Source organism: Protopterus annectens, chromosome 10.part0, assembly GCF_019279795.1.
Source record: "Protopterus annectens isolate FY-2018-M chromosome 10.part0, PAN1.0, whole genome shotgun sequence".
In the NCBI taxonomy this organism is placed as follows: domain Eukaryota; kingdom Metazoa; phylum Chordata; order Ceratodontiformes; family Protopteridae; genus Protopterus; species Protopterus annectens.
Genome location: NC_056744.1, coordinates 585,226,336 through 585,233,720, shown reverse-complemented (window position 1 = coordinate 585,233,720; position 7,385 = coordinate 585,226,336).

Sequence of the window (7,385 nt, the reverse complement as noted above, 5' to 3'; positions counted from 1 at the left end):
TCAAAGAAAACAGATGAACGGGAGAAATTTAGGTAGCAGAGAAACGGCTCAAAATCTCTTGTAGAAAGTATATAAAAAAATACAGATAAACAGCATAGCAACTTTAGCAGAATGAAGACCTTGACCAGCATAAATTAATTTACCTGAAAAATGAAGATTAGAAGTAATATGCAGCAAGGAGGTAATTGTCCAATAGCAGCGATGTGGGAACACTAAGCTAAAGCGGAGTTGCGATTAGACACCAAAACACCATTGGAACCTAAAATATACAGGATGTCTGCAAGCAAACTGATACTGTGGGTGGGAATTGGAATGACGCGAAAAAGTGGGCGTGCCTTTTATGTGCTTTAGAGCGGACCCGAATTTTAAAGGCTGGGATTGTCCCTTTAAATAAGTGAACATCTAAATAATTAATGGAATTAGAATTCACATTCCACGTAAATTTAAAAAACGTGGTAGTGTGATTTATATATTCTAGGAATAAATCCAATATAACTAATGATCCTTTCCATATTAGGCATATATCATCCTGAAATCTGTAATGCACTCTGATATGGCTATTATAACAAGACTGGAAAACAAAATGTTTCTCCCAATATGCCATAACAGTATTAGCATAGGCTCCCCTGCAGGGTGAACCCATGGCTATTCCTTTTCTTTGCAAATAATACTTATTATTAAATGTGATATAATTATTACTCAAAACCAACTCCAATAACTCAGTAATGAGAATAGTTATATCATGGTGTATCCTATATTCAATTAATATTTCATTAACCCATTCTAAACCTGTGTCTTGCAGGATGACTGTATAAAGGTCAGTAACATCTAATGTTACCAATATGTCATTTTCATTATATTGTATATTGTTTAAAGATGCCAAAACAGTCCACGAATCTGTACATATTTGGGATTCCTTCTTTAAAATTTTCTTTAATTCGTAATCTAAATATTGTGCACAAGTTGAAGTTATAGAATTTCTTCCATCTACTAATGCCCTCATAGGAGGATGAGTAATATTTTTATGAATTTTTGGGGTTCCAAAAAAGACCAGAATTCTAGGAGTTAATATATTTAAGTAATTATATAAGAGAGTTTCCATCCTTTTTTCCATAAAGATGTCACTTAACTTATTATAGATCTTTCTGTAAGCCTTGTTAAATTCATTCAATGAGATCTCTTCATATGTGTCAGTATTCAACAATTCATTCATTTCATCTCTATACATATCTAAACTCATAATTACCACACCACCCCCTTGCATGGTTTCATAATTCTTATTTTTTCTTTTTGTAAGTTGTCTATGAGTTTCCATTCATGTTCAGTTAAATTCATATCAGTGTTATGAAACCTGTTTTTTATGTGTCTGTAAATTTTTTAAAGTCTAGTTCACATATTTTTTCATACATAGCTAATCTTGGATGGAGGGGTGGGTTAAATATAGAAATGATGCTGTAGGTGTTCCAAGCATCAATATTATAAACATTATTTTGATGTAACAGAGACAAATTTAATTTCCTTAAGTACATTTTTAAGTCGATCATAATGTCTGTAAAGTTGAATCTCTTGGTTGGAACAAATGGCATTTCTTTAGCCAACAAATTAGCAACAGCAACATAAATATTTAGCTGTGAATAATTATACACCTTAAAATCTTTCTGTTCATTTAAAATAATAATGCATTCCTTAAACACATTCTCCAGACAGGAATTACTTCCATAAGCATGGATGATGACAAAATCTGAACACACATTATCAACAGCATCATGTGAAATATCAGAAACAACAGAAACAAACATTATGTCCTCCAATTCCTGTTCCTGGGTCTGGCTCCCTGAAACCCCACTGCTTAAAACCCTGCTTGTTGGATTTGTCTCTCATTAAAATCAGTCTTATTCCTGAGTCTCTCCGACCTTCTTAATGCAGGATATTCTGTGTCATAATCCAAATCTGTACCATGTTCTGTCACTCCAGTATTATTCACCAAATTATCATCATCACGATTATTTGTGAGAAAGTTTATATTATTATTATTATTATTGTTAAATTTATGTCTATATTGTGCATCTGGCAGTTTTGGATAAGCTCTCCCATTTGCATACTCATTAAGGTCTCTGTTAATTTTATTATTTTTACCTACTTTTTAATTTATCTATATATTGCTCAGCACTCATATATTCTTAAGTGTTCAAACTGGAACTGGTCTTACAACCCATCTTCCCTTATATTTCTGTCCAAAGTAGTCAAATCTTTACTTAATGAGTCAATATCTTTATCAACTTCAAAATGCACTCTCTCGAGGCACTCCTAAAAATGGAGAACATCAATATCTGTGAAGTAACTGAGACCTGGTTCAAGGCTCCAGAGAGCACCCCTGCAATACCAGGCTGCAACTCTTACCACACTTTTCGGCCACCAAATCAGGACCGAAACACTAAAGGTGGAGGAGTGTCAATATTCACCAAGGATATTCACACCACCAGGCTAGCTGCCCAACACAATGCATCTGAAATTCTCCAGGTGCAACTAACACTAGGTAAGAATGCAATCCAAATTGTAGCTTGCTACAGATCCCCCACCATACCCCAAGATTCTCACTACACCTTTCTAAACATACTGGAAAATATTAAGATAGAACCAAACACCCTAATACTGGGTGATTTTAACTACCCTGCCACTAACTGGGAAAACTACTCATGTACCAACACCTTTGCCCAACGGTTCTTGGAATTCATAAATTGCAACGCCCTGGATCAACTAATCCATAGTCCCACCAGGGGCTCCAATATCTTAGACCTGGTCATTACCAACATGGGAAATTGATGCTCCACACCTGTGGTCACACCCTCATTAGTCAGGTCTGACCATAAGCTAATCACACTTACCATCCACACCCCACCCTCACCCCCCAGTAAGGAAACTTCCATAAAAAAACTTCTCCAAAGCCAACTTCATGCTACTCAAGTCAGAAGTGACAAACTTCATGACACCCATGCAGACGGGAACTGAAAGTTCAACTGCTGAATCCTACACTAAGGCACTATATGAGCACATAGACTCATGCATGAATCGTGCCATCGCAAATAGAACCAAGTTGCTCTCATCCAAAAAAGGAAGCCAATCTGGTGGTCCCCTGCCATAAACAAACTTTACAACAAAAGTAAGAAACTGTTGCAGAAAAGAGGAAAATCCCAGGATGCAAACAACTCCCTTATGAGCCTCATTAAGAAACTGAGATCCCTCATAAAATCCTCCAAAGCTAGTTATGAAAATAAAATTGCCAAAGATTCAAAAGACAACCACAAGGCATTCTATAACTATGTCAAGAATCTAAATGGCAATGCTCAGATCTGCTCTGAGCTAAAACAGAATGGCATTAAATATACTGATCCCAAGGGTATTGCCAATATCCTGGCAGATCGATTCAGTGCCAACTTCACCCCCCTCTCACCCCCTAAATGGCCCATCTCAATACCGGAAGATTGCCAAATTCTGGTAATAACGGCCACACAGGTAAAAAACACACTCTCCAAAGTTAAGAATTCAGCATCCATGGGACTAGATGACATCCCAGGCTGTGTACTACATGAACTACAATATGAACTGGCACCTCACCTAAGTGTCATGTTTAATCATAGCCTCACCTCAGGTTTCGTGCCCACTGAGTGGCACAGAGCTATAGTTATCCCACTCCACAAGGGGGGATCCACCTTGGATCCTGGAAACTACCGTCCCATCAGTCTGACTAGCCTTATCTGCAAGACCATGGAGCGTATTATCATGGAACTTATAAACAAAGGCATTGGCAACCTTCAAACACTGGACCCCACCCAGGTTGGGTTCATGAAGGGCCGATCTTGTCTCCTGAACCTGATTGACTTCTTCAAATCAGTGTCCAGAGCCATGGACAAGGGTAAGGTGGTCCACACAGCCTATCCAAACCTTGCCAAAGCCTTTGATATCATCCCCCACTCTGAAATCATAGATAAACTTACTAAGCTGGGCATTAATCCCTATGTCACCCAATGGGTTGCTAACTGACTTACTGATAGAACCCACACTGTAAAACTAGCCGACTCCAAATCCAGCTCCAGACAAGTGACAAGTGGAGTACCTCAGGGTTCAGTCCTGGGACTGCTCTTGTTTGGCATCTACTTCTCTGAAGTACAGGTCAACACTAAGGGACTCTGGCTTCAAAGTTCGCAGATGACTGCAAACTGGGAGCCATTATTGAATCCCCAAATGATGTGGGTACTCTACAAAAGGGCCTTACAGAAACAGATGCTTGGTGCCAGAGCTATGAGCTCAAGCTCAATGCCAAGAAATGTATAGTTATCCCCTTTGGGAAAAAACATGTACCCGTGAATTACCATATAGGTGGCAGTACACTAAACACTGAAAGTATGATAAGAGACTTAGGGACACAGGTGGACAGTGGTCTCACCTTCGATAACCACATTGTCACAACAGTCAGGAAATCCTTCTATGTGGCACACCTCATCACTAAAGGCTTTTCATCCAGAAAAAAGGAGGTCAGTGTCCCACTGTACTCATCCCTCATTAGACCCATTAAAGAATACAATGCCCCATTTGGTATGTACCTCTCAAGACATCTGCAACAACTGGAAAGGTCGCAGAAATACCTCACTAAAAGAATCACAGGCCTAAAGCAGATGCCCTATGCTAACCGCCTTAAAAATCTTCAGCTATACTCTGTCGCATATCATCTACTCAGAGGCAATCGTGGCTTAACATACAAGGCCATGTCAAACCCAGAGCAGTTGGACATGTACACTTAAAGAAATCCCAAACTCTCAGAGCCACATGCTCCAGGGATCTAAACCTTGTCATCACAATAAACAAAACTTGCTGGAGGGATAGGTTCCTGACCAAAAGACTCCCCAGACTCTGGAACAGACTGCCCATACATGTCAAGCAGAGTGCCTCTTTGGCTCTCTTCAAAAGGAACCTTGACGATTGGATGGGAGAAAGGAAATTCACCCTGGGATCACATCAATCGCCCTGCTAGACAGGGGTCCAGGGAAGTAAATAGTGTGGGAAGAAATAGCCAGGCAATTGTTATGGCTATGCTTGTATAGGCCCTAGGGCTGATAGCCTAGTACCAACCTATGAAACTATGAACCTATTATATTTAATAAGAAGTTCGAGTAGTTCAATGCCAAACTTGTCAAACATTTTTAATACTTCAACATGGAGGGCTAAGTTATTGACTAGGCCAGTTGGATACTTCCATATGCGTAGGCCTTTGGGTATAATATTACACCAAATACATTCACTTAAGTACGCATTCTCAAGTTGCAACTTTTTGCACCTCATAAGTTTATGATCAAAATCATTTAGCTTACCCTCCAAAGTGGAATTTATCGGTTCTTGTCTGGGAATGAAGGAAAAACTAGCACCTAGCCAATCTTTTAACTGGAGAATCTCTCACCCAGTAGCAAAAGCATCATTTTTCTTATTGTTGTGACTAGTTACACATCCTGGCCCAGGTACCTTCCATTCAGAACTCAGCTGAGTGCTTGCAATAATAGGAATGAAAGATTCTTGTGAAGTTGTCTCTTGAACTGAGGCAAGGCATAGTGCCATAGAATTGAAGTTCAATGCTGATCCAATAGCTCCCTCTGGTGGATGATTTGAAAGAGTGGAGTGAATTTCTTCAGTCTGCCCAACGCTTTCATACAAATTATATATACAATGGCTGAGTTGCAGAATTAAGGCTGTGCAATTCCAAAGCAGTAATATATTTAGCTAAGTGTGACCCATGCCCAGTCTTTTATTTTGGCAAAATGGAGAGAATGTTTTGCCAAAGGATTTATGAAAATGAATATGCGATAAGGAAAAATAATTTAAATAATGCTTTAGCCAAACATGTTAGTAACAATATAGAACATCAATTTAGGTTTTTAGCCATTGATCAAGTAAGTATAAATGATTGAAAACCATGGGGCTGCTTTTAGAAATAAAAGAACTTAGGTGGCAAATTTGCTTGCAAGCTGATAGTTGGCCAGGCATTAACGAGCGTAGTTCTATTCCACCAGTTTTAAAATTAAAGGCACTGGAAAGGAAAAATCTTCAGGCCACCATAGTGAATATATCTAGTATAAATGAATAATGAAAGCAATAGTTATAGTGGATAGTGTTTTAAGAAATTAATGCACATATATATATTTTGTATATATATATATATATATATATATATATATATATATATATATATATATATATATATATATATATATATATATATATATATATATATATATATATATATATATATATATATATGATATTTTCATTTCTTTGTTTTAAGCAGGTAATAGTGGTCTTGTGAATGTTACCCTTTTACATTTAAATTTTAACCAATGATAAGCAATCATTCAGGTTTTTAAGAAAGTGATGAAACAAAATATAACGTCTGATGAAGTTTGGCATTGTATCCAAACAAAAGCACTTACCAGTGATTCATTGTATGGATATTAGTGGCTTGTGTTTGGGGTCCGATCCATAGCCTTTGTTATTTTATTGAGTTGTTTGTGTTCTGCTATCATTTCTGTATGGCCAATATGCTAGTGATGTTCAAACATCCTATGGCTCCATAAGCTGATGTAAATTGCTCTAACAGCCACACACATACAAACATGATTAGATTGAGGGTATCACCACTTCCAATTACTGCTTACAGGATATGGCACAACACACACATAGTTCAAGTTGGCTGTATGTAGATTACAACACTTACCTATGTAATGGTACACAGTACAGATCACAGTATGTGATGCATGCAAAATACCTCATGTCTGATAGTACTGTCAGTTTAGGACATATTATGCTTGACGACATTAGCAGGCTAAGTTGTGGTCAGGCATTTGTAGAGCCACATAACCTGCTACAAATACATTTCTGAAAAACTCTACCTCTTTGTAAGTTACTGAGATGACCATATTTATGCCATGTGGACATACACACATGCACCAAGTAGCCCAAAGTGAGATTAGACCCCCTACCTATCTAGTCTTGCACACTATAGATCACAGTACGTATCGCGTGCATCATGGCTTAAGTCAGATGTGACAATAGCACCAGGTAGTCTTAAGGTAGATGACATCATCAGGCTATGTAGAAGAGGGCAGTTTGGAAGCCAAGAGCAACTTACAGGGCCAAAACATGCATAACCATTGCAGTTTGATAGACAGTGAGGGCTTCTCAGTTGTTTGGCAGGGGGTTACACACAAACACACACATGCACCAAGTGGCCTGCATTGAATCTAGAACCCCTAACAATCTAGTCTTACATAGTATAGTTCACAGTATTTATCACATGTGTCACAGCTTAAGTCAGATGCTATAATAGCAGCTGGTAGTGT